The following is a 16,227-nucleotide window of genomic DNA, read 5'->3' as shown; positions in this document are numbered from 1 at the left end:
AGCTCCAGTGGCGAAAAATGGTATGTATAGATCCAAAATTTGGTATATAACGGTACCTGCCGATATTCGATATATTTATGATTTTTGCCACATTTTTTCACGGATTTGTCTAAAAATTGGTATGTGTAGTTCATAATGGATTCTAGCCCGATGTCAGAACATTGAATATTTTGTTTCACGTTTCCCTATAGCGCACATATTACGATACCCACCGATATTCGGTATTTTAAAACCATAGTCACTTTCACGCACATAAACCAGTAAAGAAAGTCCTAAAGTCGGGCGGGGCCGATTTTATGATACCCTACACCACTTTGCTAATTTAGTTGAGCTCCACATAACAAGTAAAAGTTTTTATGGGAGAATTCAATCATACACCCTATGATTATAATTATAATTTAAAATTTAAAGGACTAAATACGCCGAAGCATTTGTATCTTTTAAATTCGGACTTGTATTGCCCATTTGGTGCAAAATTAATTCTAAATCAGATAAAGATATATATGGGAGCTAAATCCACATCTGAACCGATCTCGTTAAAATTTGGCGAAGATATTTCTGAGCTGTATTTGATATATTTCCCTGAATATCGTTGTTACGGAGTGCATATTACGGCTGTTGGTAACAAATACAACAAATCAGATGAACAATATATATGGGAGCTATAGCTATATCTGAACCGATCTTCACCAAATTTTGCATACTACCTTCTAGACTCAATTCGGTCGTATGTGCATCCCATTTGGGCAAATATTAGACGTTTGGTGCACAATAAAAGGTAAATCGGACGAAGTTATATATGGGAGCTATATCCAAATCTGAACCGATCTCGATAAAATTTAGCAAAGGTATTTCTGAGCTGCATTTGATATATTTCCCCAAATATTGTTGTTACAGAGTGCATATTACGGCTGCGGAGGACAAAAATAACAAATCGAATGAACAATATATATGGGAGCTATAGCTATATCTGAACCGATTTCGATCAAATTTGGCATGCTTATTTTCAGGCCTAATTTGGTTGTATGTGCAAAATTCCATACTATTCGGGCTGATATTAGACGTTTGGTGCACAATAAAAGGCAAATCGGCCGAAGATATATATGGGAGCTATATCTAAATTTTTACCGATTATCTCAAATTTCAATAGGGTTCGTCCTTGGGCCAAACAAATGTTGTTTGGAAAATTTCATCTCAATCGGATAATAAATGCAACCTGCATTTTGTTCACAAAAATACATGGACGGACGGACAGACAGACAGACGGACTGACATGCATAAATCAACTCAGAAAGTAATTCTATGCAGATCATCAAAAGGAACTATGGGTCTATCTCGTTTCCTTTTGCCTGTTACAAACAAATGCACAAAGACATAATACCCTGACCACCTTGTGGTGTAGGGTATAAAAATTGTCCATAGAGGTTCCCGTTTTGGTATGGCCCCATATAACGGCCTCATTTACTTTATGGTTTTTTCATAAGTTTAACTGCATTATCCAAGAAGTTTGGTATACGAAGTTTAAAGTGAAACACGCTTGAATTCAGATACTTTAATATAAAATTTTTTCCTGTAACCTGAGGAGGGTATTAAATGTTCGGCCGGCCGAACGTAATGTTTTTTTACTTGTGTACCCTTAACTTAATTTTTCACTTTACTAATATAATCCACATATGACCTACGCGAGTTGTATAAAACTCACCTCATGTTGAAATGTGCAAGTATTAAATCACCGACATGAACCATTCGTTTTGTATAGATCAATAACAACAAACGATAGATGGCGCTACTTGCAGCTAGATAGAAAGCTTGCAAAACTTACCTGCATATACTTCGCTTTGGTCAGCATAAATTAAGCCGTATAAACGATTACGTTTGAACAGACAACAGTGTAGTAAGGCTAGTCGAAAATACAATTCTTAAAAAATCTTAACATTTCACGGATTTTTCACACAACACACCAAACGAAATAAAATATTTAACGAAAGACCCATTATGACTATACAAAAATTAATGTTTTTTCTGATGGATTATTTATTATATTTTTTTATACATTTTTTATTAAACCTTTTTTTTAAGATAACACACGTTTTTCTATCAGACCATACATAGATCAAACTAATTTATTACCGGAAAACGAAGAACAATACATATTTATTTAATGAAAAGCTTAAAAACCGACAATGCATAGTCCTTCTCACTCACTCTCATACAGGTGACGTTAAACCATAGACAAATTAAGGTATAGACTAAAAAGTTGTCTCATCTGTTATCTTCGAAAAAAGTGCTTCAATAGATGTCGCTCATGCTGTAAGAGAGGTTCAGTAGACTCACTCAATTCTCTCACTATACAAAATATTGAATATTTTTATGATACTTTAATATTTATCAATTAAAAACGAAACAGTGACTTTGTTTACATTAACATTACCCAACTATGTCGTGAAATATAAAAATATAGAACTTAAATAGCAGAAAAATGAATAAATTGTTTTCGAAGTTGAGTGACTTCACTAGCCCTGAGTGGCTTTACTGGCCCAATATCAACCATAGTGACATCTGGCGGAAGGGGTAAATTTTAAAACTTTTTAGTCTATACCTTAATTTGTCTATGGTTAAACTGCCATCGGTTTTAGCATTAAGCTTTTTAACTTGAGAAGAATTCCTTTTGGACAAACTTAACAAAACTAAGGAAATAAATACACACACACGAATACATGATGACACAAAGAACAAAAATAAGCACGATTTGCAGGAATGCAATGACCAAACGATTTTTTAACAACAGACACGGATTGCAGAAATATATTTATATATTAACGATATTATTTAAATATTTAACAAAATACATTTGAGTTGCATTTTAAATTTTCATATGTTCATATTTTTATATGTTTTTTTAACATTTCTTTTATTGTAGCCACGACATTCGCGGATCACTTCGACGGACATATGCACTTAACGAACGCGGAGAAAAGACTGAATTAGGCCATGGTTCTCGCATTTCCTTCGACTTGAAGAAGTGAGAAGAGAGAGAGCGGTACTGACTCTTAAAAAATAGAAACAAATAAAAAATGAAATTATTAGAAAGGCGGAGATCAAATAATTCTCAAATTGTCTAATTCATAGCATGGATGAGTATGCAAAATAATGGAAGAGAAACTCCTAAGAGAATATTATGATAATTTTCTCTTTCTAATACTCACTCATTCAATTTGATCTTCTTCCCCTGTAAAAAGAGATAACAACTTTTTAAAAAGCGGTGATAGATGAAGAAGCGGATTCATAATTCATAGGGTAAGTGTACGGAAATAAGTAAGTGTTACCAATACGTGGACCTGTTTGCCAATTTTCTGGTACCCATTAAGAATTCCAAATATCAAAGTTGAAACAAATCTGTTGAAAATATGGCTACTAAGATTATATACATCAAAACTCCGTTTCAACACATTTTAGTCGCTCTAACAGAAGCCCACATATTTTTTAAAGTCTGCTCTAGAAAAGAAGCTCCAGAAATAGTTGTCTAAAAATATGTACTCTCAAAATATAGTAAATTTTCAAATATGATCAGATAAAAATGTAAGTGCACAGGTCAGATAAAAAACTGCAACAAAGTCAAACGTCATAATTTTAACATTTCTTTTTAGATTTTATTGAATGAAAGCAAAAAATTTCGGAAATAGCATCAAATTTTAGAATAATTTTAGATTTGTTCAAATAGGTCACCTTTAGTACGAATTATGGCCTTTAAACGTCCAATGAAACCGTCACACGCTCTGTGGTATTTTGGCCCATTCCCGGCGAAGCGCTTGCTTGAGGGGATCGACACTGTGGTATTTTTTAGTGCCAACCTTGCTTTCCAAAATATTCCAGACAAATAAATTGGCCAAAACGCCAATCTAAATTGCTGAGAATTATCAAAATCCGTCCAGTCTTTCTTGAGTTGTAAGTGGTCTAACTAACATCCCCTCTTGAGTACATAATATTGGAAGTTGGAATTTTGTTATATCTGTCGGAAGTGACCTTTTCATGCATTTGAGATTTGGCAAGGATTAAAAATATATGAAAATTTTTGTACTTTTTTATTTCCACCGTAAAATATTTTTCGATGACCATCCAAATTGTCAAGCTTCTGTTCAGCCGTTAACTCTAGCAAATACAAAATCAAGAATATTTTCTGCTTTTGGTCAATTTCAACACCTAAATATTTTTTTATTATCTTCCCCCAATAATAGACTTATATTCTGATTGGGATCGGGTCATAATTGCAAGCTGCAGCGTGAATGCAATTGAACATTGATATACAAATGGACATACACAGCTAGATCGACTCAGTTCGGCGAAATAAGAAGGATATGTATGGATAATTTCCTATGTCTTGGACCAATTTTTCGCGGTATTATATAATTTTTGGCCCAATCAAACTTATAATACTTCCAACACATAGTGTTGTAGCTTAGCATTTTGGATGGTCATCGGATAATACTTGTGTGAAAAACCACAAAATGAACGAAATCACAAATACATAAATCTGTTCTTTGGTTCCAAATCTTTGTTGAGTATTCAAAAAGAGAAGCAATCACGTTCAAAATTAGCTTTTATTAACTAATAGATATAGGGCTGTTTCTTAGGAGAATCTTCAGTCAAAAGGGTTTAATATCTGCAGAAATTTTACCAAGAATTGTTGTGTTCTAGGGTATCGAATGGCCGACCATTCGATCTTCTCATAGTTAGAAAACCGAATCGTACATGAATCAAAAATTGTATGTCAACGGTTTATAAAGCCCCCATAGCAGATCATCTCAATTATTTGTTTTGTTATTGGCTTACCATCATTTTTACAAGTGGGTATATAGGGTATATTAACTTTGTCATTCCGTTTGTAACATCCCTAAATATATTCATGATCAGCATAAAATGTCTTTGTGCATTTGTTTGTAACAGGCAAAAGGAATCGAGATAGACCCACAGTTCCTTTTGATGATCTGCATAGAATCTCATTCTGAGTCCGTCCGTCCGTCCGTCTGTCCATGTATTTTTGTAAACAAAGAAATTTTGCACAAATCATTTGTTTGGCCAAAGGACGAATCCTATTGAAATTGGAGATAATCGGTCAAAATTTATATATAGCTCCCATATATATCTTCGTCCGATTTGCTTTTTATGTGCACCAAACGTGTAATATCACTCCGAATATTATGGAATTTTGAACATACAACCAGATTAGGTCTGAAAATAAGAATGCCAAATTTTATCAGATATAGCTATAGCTCCCATATATATTGTTGATTCAATTTGTAATTTGTGTCCTCCGCAGCCGTAATATGCACTCTGTAACAACAATATATGGCGAAATATATCAAATACAGCTCAGAAATACATTTGCAAAATTTTATCGATATCGGTTCAGATTTGGATATAGCTCCCATATATAACTTCGTCCGACATACCTTTGATTGTGCACCAAACGTCTAATATTTGCCCAAATTGGATGAAATTTGGCACTTACGACCGAATTGAGTCTAGAAGCTAGTATGTCAAATTTGGTGAAAATCGGTTCAGATATAGCTATAGCTCCCATATATACTCTTCATCCGATTTGTCATATTTGTTACCCACAGCTGTAATATGCACTCGGTAACAACGATATTCAGGGAAATATATCAAATACAGCTCAGAAATATCTTTGCCAAATTTTATCGAGATCGGTTCCGATTTGGATATAGCTCCAATATTTATTTTTATCCGTTTTCAAATTAATTGTGCACCAAAGGGACAATACAAGTCCGAATTTAAAAGATACAAATGCTTTGGCATATTTAGTCCTTTGAACTTTAAATTGTAATTATAATCATAGCGTGTATGATTAAATTCTCCCATAAAAGCTTTTAATTGTTATGCGCAGCTCTACTAAATTAGCAATGTGGTGTAGGGTATCATAAAGTCGGCCCCGCCCGACTTTAAGACTTTCTTTACTGGTTTTAATACAAAAATTAGGCAACCCCATTCAAAACTACCACCCAATCATTTATCCTAACCCCAAGGAAACCCTCCCCTGCCCCCTTCTTTTATGCAGAAACAAATTGAAACAGATGAAGCTTTGGTAAGCCAACCTCAAATGAGCTCTGCTTCTCAAGACAAACAATAGGGGTGCAAGAGTGGTTAAAAACTTTGTCTTGCTCTTAACTTTATGCGAATTCACCACTAAAAGTCTTAATTAGACATTAGTATTTGAATGTCAGCTAATTTTCTTTTCAAAAATCCAACCAACCAACAACTGCCTAGAGGATGCAAACAAATGCCTGCTGATGATATGTTAGGCAATAATAAATAGTCTATAATAAAACATATGTAAATATGACCCACATAACCAACGAACCAACCAACCAAGCCTCAATTCCTCTTTCGCCAGACCCTCCATCAACCGAAAAATATGAATTATCTGCGAACAACGACAAAATGATGACGAAGTTCTTTGTTGAATCACAAGTTGAAGATTTATTCTAAAACTTTTTTAAGTTATTAGTATTTAGGGATCTGTATTTGTACTGTGGGAATTTCTGTGGTGGGGTGTTGTATGTGGCGTTCGGAGGTTTGGTATATCATAGATATTTTTTCACCCCCATCAAACTTTCATATATGCTTTCATCTTTACACTTGTAGGCTTCTGTGTATGTGTGTGCGTATGTATGTCATGCTGCGAAAGTTATTGCGAGTTGATATCTTTTTTAGTTTTGGTAATGATAATCATCACACCGTTACAATGTAATGCAATTTGTAACTTTTATATAACTTGATTTTGCTAAATTATATTCATTTTTACGCACACATATGTATGTGTGTGTTTCCGTTTCCTTTGAAAGAAATATCCCAACGAAATTTTTCAACAAAAATAGGGGAAGACTATACAACAAGACCCTTACAGTAACTAAAATGTAAATGTAAATAATCCACTACTATCCAAAAATGTCCAAAGCTTTATATTTAATGATGCGAAATATACCTCATACATATATTCAACCAGTAAATAAAGTCTTATAGTCGTACGGGGCCGTCTTTATGATACCCTACAACACTTTGCTAATTTAGTAGAGCTCCACCTAACAATTAAAAGTTTTTATGGGAGAATTCAATCATACACGCTATGATTATAATTAGAATTTAAAGTTCAAAAGACTAAATATGCCAAAGCATTTGTATCTTTTAAATTCGGACTTGTATTGCCCATTTGATATATATGGGAGCTATATATTAAAATCTGAACCGATCTCGATAAAATTTGGCAAAGATATTTCTGAGCTGTATTTGATATATTTCCCTGAATATCGTTGTTACGGAGTGAATATTACGGCTTGGGAGGACTAAAATAACAAATCGGATGAACAATATAAATTGGAACCGATTTCGATCAAATTTGCCATACTTATTTTCAGGCCTAATTTGGTTGTATGTGCAAAATTCCATACTATTCGGGCTGATATCACACGTTTGGTGCCCAATAAAAAGCAAATCGGACGAAGATGTATGGAAGCTATATCTAGCTATATTATCTCCATTTTCAATGGAGTTCGTTCATTTCATCTGGATCGGGTAATAAATGCGAACCGTACTTTGTTCACAAAAAAACATGGACAGACGGACGGACATGCATAAATAGACTCAGAATGTGATTCTCGATTCCTTTTGCCTGTTACAAACAAATGCACAAAGACATAATACCCTGACAACCTTGTGGTGTCGGGTATAAAAAGGTTCTCTTTATATGAGGCCAAAGCTGTACAAAGGACTTAAAACAGTTCGACCAAAATGATTTTGGGGTTTCGATCTACAAACCGAGTGATATCGAATCTACTTGGCATAACCCAAAATGCAGAATGGCCATTGGAAAGTGAAGATCTAAAAAAATTTCAGAGAATTCGGAAAAGTGCTAAATTTGTCAAATATAAAACTTTTAAACCACTTCACTTTTTTTTAATTTTGTGGGGAAAGTTTGGCACTTTTTGGACAGCGAATCGATAGAAATTTTTGAATTGAAATAAACACCTACTGCAAGAATGTTTGGTACCTACCTGTTTTAAGCGCTTTGAAGAGCATAACACATTTTGCAGCAGCTGCAACTTAATCTACAAACAAATAAGCTATAGTCATGCGGGGTCGACCCTGTGATACCCTGCATCACTACAATATGTTTAAAGCCCCTTATGTCCAAATCCATTTTGGAAGATTTCGTTTTTAAAATAATGTCATAGAGCCCTGCTCCGATGTTACCTTTACCTTTTTGTTAGGTATTCAAAACAATTTCACACGAAGGTTGTAGTCCATTTTCAGCTAAATACAATCAATGGTCATCCAAAATAGTAAACTTCATCCCTGTCCTTAACTCGATTCTCATACAAAATTCCGTGGCGATTGGTTTTCAATTATGACCTTTAATGATTTTCGCAAATTTTTTTCCACAGATTTGTCTAAAAATTAGTATTTGTAGTGCTTAATGAGTTCTGGCTCCTGTGGCGGAACATTGTATGTATAGGTCCACGTTTTTGTGTTGCCCCCATATAACGGTGCCTCTCGATATTCGGTATTTTTATTATTTTTGCCACATTTTCCCACGGATTTGTCTAAAAATTGGCATATGTAGGTCATAATGAGGTCTAATTCTGGTGGCCGATCATTGTATGTATAGGTCCATATTTTCGTATAGGCCCCATATAACGGTGCCTCCCGATATTCGGTATTTTTATGATTTTTGCAAAATTTTTCACCGGATTTGTTTAAATATTGGTATTTGTAGGTCATAATGGGTTCTAGCTCCGGTGGCGGAACATTGTATGTATAGGTCCATATTTTCACATAGCCCCCATATAACGGTATATAACGGGAACACGGTTGAATTAAGATACTTCTATATAAAAATGTTTACCTATTGCTGGCGGGTATTAAAAGTTCGGCCCGGTCGAACTTAATGTTTTTTATACCCTACACCACAAGGTGGTCAGGGTATTATGTGTTTGTGCATTTGTTTGTAACAGGCAAAAGGAAACGAGATAGACCCATAGTTCCTTTTGATGATCTGCATAGAATGACATTCTGAGTCGATTTATGCATGTCCGTCCATCCGTCTGCCCGTCCGTCCGTCCGTCTGTCCATGTATTTTTGTAAACAAAATACAGTTCGCATTTATTGCCCTATCGAGATGAAATTTTGCACAAATCATTTGTTTGGCCCAAGGACGAACCCTATTGAAATTGGAGATAATCGGTCAAAATTTAGATATAGCTCCCATATATATCTTCGTCCGATTTGCCTTTTATTGTGCACCAAACGTGTAATATCGCTCCGAATAGTATGGAATTTTGCACGTACGATCAGATTGCACCTGAAAATAAGTATGCCAAATTTGATCGAAATCGGTTCAGATATAGCTATAGCTCCCATATATATTGTACATCCGATTTTTTATTTTTGTCCTCCGCAGCCGTAATATGCACTCTGTAACAACAATATTTGGGGAAATATATCAGACACAGCTCAGAAATACATTTGCTAAATTTTATCGAGGTTGGTTCAGATTTGGATATAGCTCCCATATATAACTTCGTCCGATTTACCTTTGATTGTGCACCAAACGTGTAATATCCAAATTGGATGAAATTTGGCACTTATGACCGAATTGAGTCTAGAAGGTAGTATGTCCAATTTGGTGAAGATCGGTTCAGATATAGCTATAGCTCCCATATATACTGTTCATCCGATTTGTTATATTTGTTACCCACAGCCGTAATTTGCACTCCGTAACAACGATATTCAGGGAAATATATCAAATACAGCTCTTTGCCAAATTTTATCGAGATCGGTTCCGATTTGGATATAGCTCCCATATATATATTTATCCGATTTCAAATTAATTGTGCACCAAATGGGCAATACAAGTCCGAATTTAAAAGATACAAATGCTTCGGCATATTTAGTCTTTTGAACTTTAAATTATAATTATAATCATTGCGTGTATGATTGAATTCTCCCGTAAAAACTTCTAATTGTTATGCGGAGCTCTACTAAAGTAGCAAAGTGGTATAGGGTACCATGAGGTCGGCCCTCCCGACTTTAAGACTTTCTTTACTGGGTTTTTACTTGTTTTTAAGATAAATTATTTTCTGGTGTGCACCAGCCAGATGTACTGAAACTGATTTGATCCAAAGAGACGATGAGCCATAAGGTTCAGGGTATAATCAGAGTAATTTATGACGAATTTAGAGTATTTGAACCTTCCAACTCGATTTTTACTTTCATTGTGTGCTGGGCATTTCGTCAAACATAAGGATCCTGTCTTTTATTTCATAGCAAAGTAAAAACATTTTAAACCTCTCGAGTATAATGAATGAGCTATACACGTCATACAAACAGCTTACACATGCTTCAAAACTCAATGGCTGGTTGATAGTTTTCTTCTTGCCGCCTGCCTACTTTCCTAACAATCTTATCTCTATCTCTCTTTTATTTGCCATTATGTTGTCATTGGTTCAGCCACTTCTTCGTTTTACTCTTACCTTGAGCCCTCAAAATGGAGATTAAGTGATTTAATTATGTCATTAGGGACTTTATATAAGAGTTATCGTCTTCCTTGTGGTTGTTCTTTCGCTCATTCTGCAAGAGGTAGTTATATAATAAATGGCATTAAAAGAAAATCATAAAGTTTTTCTTACAGTTTTTTTTTTTTGGGATGTTATCCCACAAGGACATACCATTAGGAAAATATGCTGATATCATGATTTGTAACAATGCTCATATTTTTGAATGTTAATTTTGCTTTTTATTTTGTTCGGGCTATTATTACAGGATAGAATGATGTGTTATTTTTAATAGTGGTGCTCTAAGAGGTACGGTTTTTTACTTTAGGTAGGGGGACACAAAGGGTATTGAAGAAGTTAACATGTCTAAAGGACAAATGATGGTGGTCATTTATCTCTGGAAACATAAAAATGTCTTCCAAACAGTAGAAGTTCCCATTAAGAAATGTTATTAAATAAACGTCACCTTCAGAAGATTTTAAACTATAGGTGTCATTAAAATGGTCTTCTGTCTATATGAGAGCTTGAAAGCACCTTCTATCTAAAGAGGCTTTCTACCTATAGACGTCCTTCTAAGGTCTCTTGAGGAGTCGTTTAAAAGGTATTCTTCTTATATAGTGATACAAAAAGTTTTCCGTCTCCAGAAGACTCTACAAATGAATTATTTTTCCAGAAGAATTTCAGAGATTTTCAAAAAATGTTTACCTATACAAGTCCTTAGAAGGTCCACTTTGCTTGCAAAAGTCGTCCATTATTTGTGGGCCCTTAGACGACAGTGGTAAATCTATATATATATAAAAATCAATTGTTGTTTGTTGGTAACGGAATCAGTTGTGAACGACTGGACCGATTAGCAAATTTTTTTGTAAAAACGTTCGTCATACCCCGAGTTAGGTTTTTAAAGAAAAAATATTGACCACCCCCATTTTTTCGCCCACTATTTCGATTTATCTAAAATCCTTATATATACAAAATAATGAAGATATCGGGTTGAAAATTATTACACGAGATACTGTTGACTTCCCATCCAATCTAAGTATTTATTTGGGGTCTGATAAACTAACCACGCCTACTTTTTAATCTAAATATATCATCTATAAAGAAAGAAAATTGTGTTAATTACTACGCTTATAACCTAAGAACCGCTGAACTGATTTTAACGGTTCATACAAATTCGGAATTGTATCCTGGCCGAAAAGAATAAAATCCAAAAAAATCGTGTAAAAATGTGATATATTAACATTTTCATTTTGACTTTTGAAATGTACAATAGTAATGTTTTTTTGTATGATTTTTTTTTTTTTCATTTTGACTTACTTTTTCTAATGTACATTTGTAGTGTTTTTTTATATTTTATTTTTGAATTCGAATATTAAAACCAATTTATTTAATTGACTCGATTTCTTGAGAACAGAAATTGAAGGCGGGTTACATGGAATTGTAGTACCGAATTATGTGGTGGCGAAACGGAATAGATTATATCGAAATAATTTAACGCGGTCACACCAAAGTTAAAAGATAATTACTTTTTCAAAATCGCTAAAAAATCACGAAAAAAGAGATCTCATTGCCAAAATTCTCAAATAGGAAAAAAATCGAAAAAAACATTTCTATGGAATCTAATTCTATAATAATAGTACAAACTTCGCAAGGACCTTTAAACTTCGACTGTAAAAAATCATCGAACAAGGTGAAGATTTTTTTTCTTTTTTCAGTTTTCTTTTTTATCAGCTTTTTTCAGTTTTCTTTTTTATCAGTTTTGTATATTTTACAATTTTTTTAATTTGGCTTATCATATTAAATTCAGTAGATTTTTTGTAAACAAAATAAGGAATTATTTTCACAATATAAAAGAAAGTTATGTTAGGTACTACGCTTATAACTAAAGAACGGCTTGACGGATTTTGATAATTCATACAATTTTGGAACGTTATCCTGCCAAAAATCGCGGTAAAATATGCCAATATAAATGTGAATGAAAAACGAGAACTCAAAAAATGCAATTTATTGGGTCTGCAATCTGTAAATACGGTAGAGCGAATTGTGCATTTAGTAAAAAAGAATTTATATCCTTCCAGAAAATCTTCCTTAACTTTCATAATATTTTAAATCGCTTTTGCAGGTCATGATATATGACCTTCGGTTAAGGGTATAGCCCGATTTCGAGTATAGTTTACATTTTAACCATATTTTGAATACTCATTTCAGCAAAGGTTGGTAATTTGAGAAGGAACAATCCTCGCAAAAAATGATTACGTTTTGGTATAACCATCAATGATTTAATATTCGTCATAACTTTGATCGTCTTTGAATTATACTATCATGAAAAATATGAACTTTATGGGGTCTCCAATGCACAATTTAAATGACAAAAATAAGTAAATTCCATTCTTACGGTAATGGATGTAGAAGAGTAATTATCTTTGACTATTCTGAAATCATTCTGCCCCTAATTATGAGGTGGACTAAGGTGGAGGTGGACTAATTCCACACAGCACGGTATTCTAAACGTTGTAAATACAAATCCCAAATTACAGCTCATTTGAAGGGAACATTTCGCTAAGCTCTTTACAATACCAAAAATTAAGTTTCAACATGGGATTATTATAGATGTTCTATATCATATAGATTTTTAACACTCAATTAAAGCCTACGTCTGAATAATAAGATCAAGCTATTCAAACTATCTAAAACCGACGGTGGGTGATTATCTTTAATAATTTTTGCCATGAATGTTTATTTCTATTTAGAAATTACTATGGAGTTGTTTTACTTATAATAAAAATGGTCCCGCTCACATAAGTCTATGCTTTATTATGCATTAGAAAATATGCACTAAAGACTAAAAGTACTGGCCGGCAACGCGGACGGGGCCAGCTAGTCTCTTATAAAATAGTTCCTTATTTTCACATGGACATGTTATGGGAAGTAAGTGATCATCGTTCTATTCTGCTAGAATTGAATTTACAAATTGATAAATTTTCAAATATTTTTAGAGCATTAAACTTGAAAATCAGATTTTTCGTCGGTTGAGCTCCCGAAGTGGTTTCAAAGGTATTTCTGGCTACTTCGGTGCCCTACGTCACTATAACTTGAGGGTACGTTTTTGTTCATCTGAAACCATTGTGACCCTCAGAATATTGGAATACATAATTGTATTTCTTAAAACATAATTTCAAATATAGGCGATCATTCCACAATTTTTGATTGTTAGGGATTTTAAATGAAGTGTTAATTTCCAATTTAAAGGTCGGAAGTTCGACAATCCTCTGAAGTCTAAGCCAATATTTTCCTAGAAGATCGCTTCCATATTTCGTGGCAATTAACTTATATTTACGCTCTCTGACGTACACAGCATGATATTTAAAGAAGTAATTAAGGGCTATTGCTGGACAGGGCCGACCATGTAATACCTAACTCCGCTTATAATTTACGATATATGTTCGTAAATCTTATACCCGTTTGACCAGAATAAACAAACCCCTCTACATATTGAGATGAGATTCCATTTTAAGGTCATTGTTCTCATTAGTACGCTCCTTAGTTCGAACAATTCTAATAGATATAACGCCAATATATTTCAGAAAACAACTTTCGCAATAAACTAGAAAGCAAAGGCTTGCGGGACCGACCATGTGATAACCTACAGCACTATAATGTATATATATCTTAAAAAAGAGGAAAATGTTTGTATGATGGTTTGTTTGTAATTTATGGACTCGAAAACTGCTGAACAGTTTTCCCTGAAAATTACCAAGTGTAATAGAACATCGCCTGAAAGTAACATAGGTTATGAAAATGATTGAAATTCCACTTGGAACTGGAATTCGGAAGTACCTCCCAAAAATTTAGATCTTATGTGCACACATCTATTGATCGATCGCAGATACACTCTCCATTTGGATTTGAAACAAAAATAAATTAGCCAAATTATATTGAAATCGATTCAGATTTGGATATAACTACCATATATATTTTCGGCCAATTTCATGTATTTGATGCATTAAACACGCTGTATACGCCACATTTCAATGACATTTGGAATGTGTGATGGAATTTGTCTGAAAATGTGTTTGCCAAATTATATTAAAATCGGTTCAGATTTGGATATAGCTCAAATATATATTCTTTGCCGTTTCACATATTTGATGCACAAAACACGCTATATATTTGCATATATATTTTCGACCGATTTTACATATTTGATGCACCCAACGCGAAATGTACGTCCGATTCCAATAAAATGGGGACATGAGACGAAATTTGGTACCAATCCAAAGACGAAATGAAAGTCGGATTCCAATCAAATTCGAACAGAGAGACGAAATTTGGTACCAAAAAAAATTTGCCAAATTATATTGAAATTGGTTGAGGTTTAGGTATATATATATATATATATTTTGGCCGATCTCATGTATGTTATGCACCAAACTCGATATGTATATCCGATTCCAGTGCATTTGAATTGAACAAATTAATTTGAAATCGGTTGAGTTTGGATATAGCTCCCATATATATTCTCTGCCGATTTCACATATTTGATGCACCAAACACGTTATGTACCTCAAATTTCAATAAAATATGGAAGGTGTGACGGAATTTTGTGTAAAAGTAAATTTTGTCGAATTATATTGAAATCGTTTCAGATTGGGATATGATTTTATTAAAAAGCATTGAACCACAACGCGTTTGCAATGATATTAGGCTAACAGTAAACAAGTTAAAAAGCAGTAAGTTCGGGCCGAATTTTTAATACCCTCCACCATTTGCAACGAATTTGAAAATTTTCAAAAACTAAAATCCTTAAAAAATTCTGTTAAAATTTTAAAAATACCGAATATAGCCGTTATATTGGTGTCTATACGACGTGGACAGACATAGGCATTGTTTGTCATAAGCCATTACCATATTCAAATTCGAAACTTGAAATAAACGGTAGCTAAAATCATCAAAATATCGTATATAAGGAGGTGCCGTTAAATTGGAGCTGTGCGAAGACCTGGACCAGCATAGACAAATTTCTGTCACAGGCTGTAGCATCCATTACGAACTTCAAATACCACATCTCAAACAATTTCGGTGGGTATTGTACCAAAAATCGTCAAAATACCGAATATAGGGAGGTACTGATATATGGGGCCTATACGAAGACCTGGATCCGCACAGACAATTTTCTGTCACAGACTAAAGTTCCCATAAAGAACTTCAAATACCAATTTTGAAACAATTCCGGTGAATAATGTCGCTAAAATCATCAAAATACCGAATATAGAGAGGTACCGTTATATGGGGGCTATACGAAGACATGGATCTGCAGAGACAATTTTTTGTCTTAGGGTGTAGTATCTATTTTGAACTTCAAGTACCAAATTTGAAACAATTCCCGTGAATAATGTCGTTAAAATCATCAAAATACCGAATATCGGGAGGTACCGTTATATGGGGGCTATACGAAGACATGGACTTGGACAGACAATTTTCTATCTTAGACTGTAGTATTCATTACGAACTTCAAATACCAATTTTGAAACAATTCCGGTGAAAAATGTCGCTAAAATCAACAAAATACCGAATATAGGGAGGTACCGTTATATGGGGGCTATACAAAGACGTGGACCTGCACAGACAATTTTCTGTCTTTGAACTTCAAATACCAAAT

Source organism: Musca domestica, unplaced genomic scaffold, assembly GCF_030504385.1.
Source record: "Musca domestica strain aabys unplaced genomic scaffold, Musca_domestica.polishedcontigs.V.1.1 89, whole genome shotgun sequence".
Taxonomy (NCBI): domain Eukaryota; kingdom Metazoa; phylum Arthropoda; class Insecta; order Diptera; family Muscidae; genus Musca; species Musca domestica.
The sequence above is the reverse complement of the archived record's forward strand: the minus strand, read 5'-3'. Positions refer to the sequence as shown.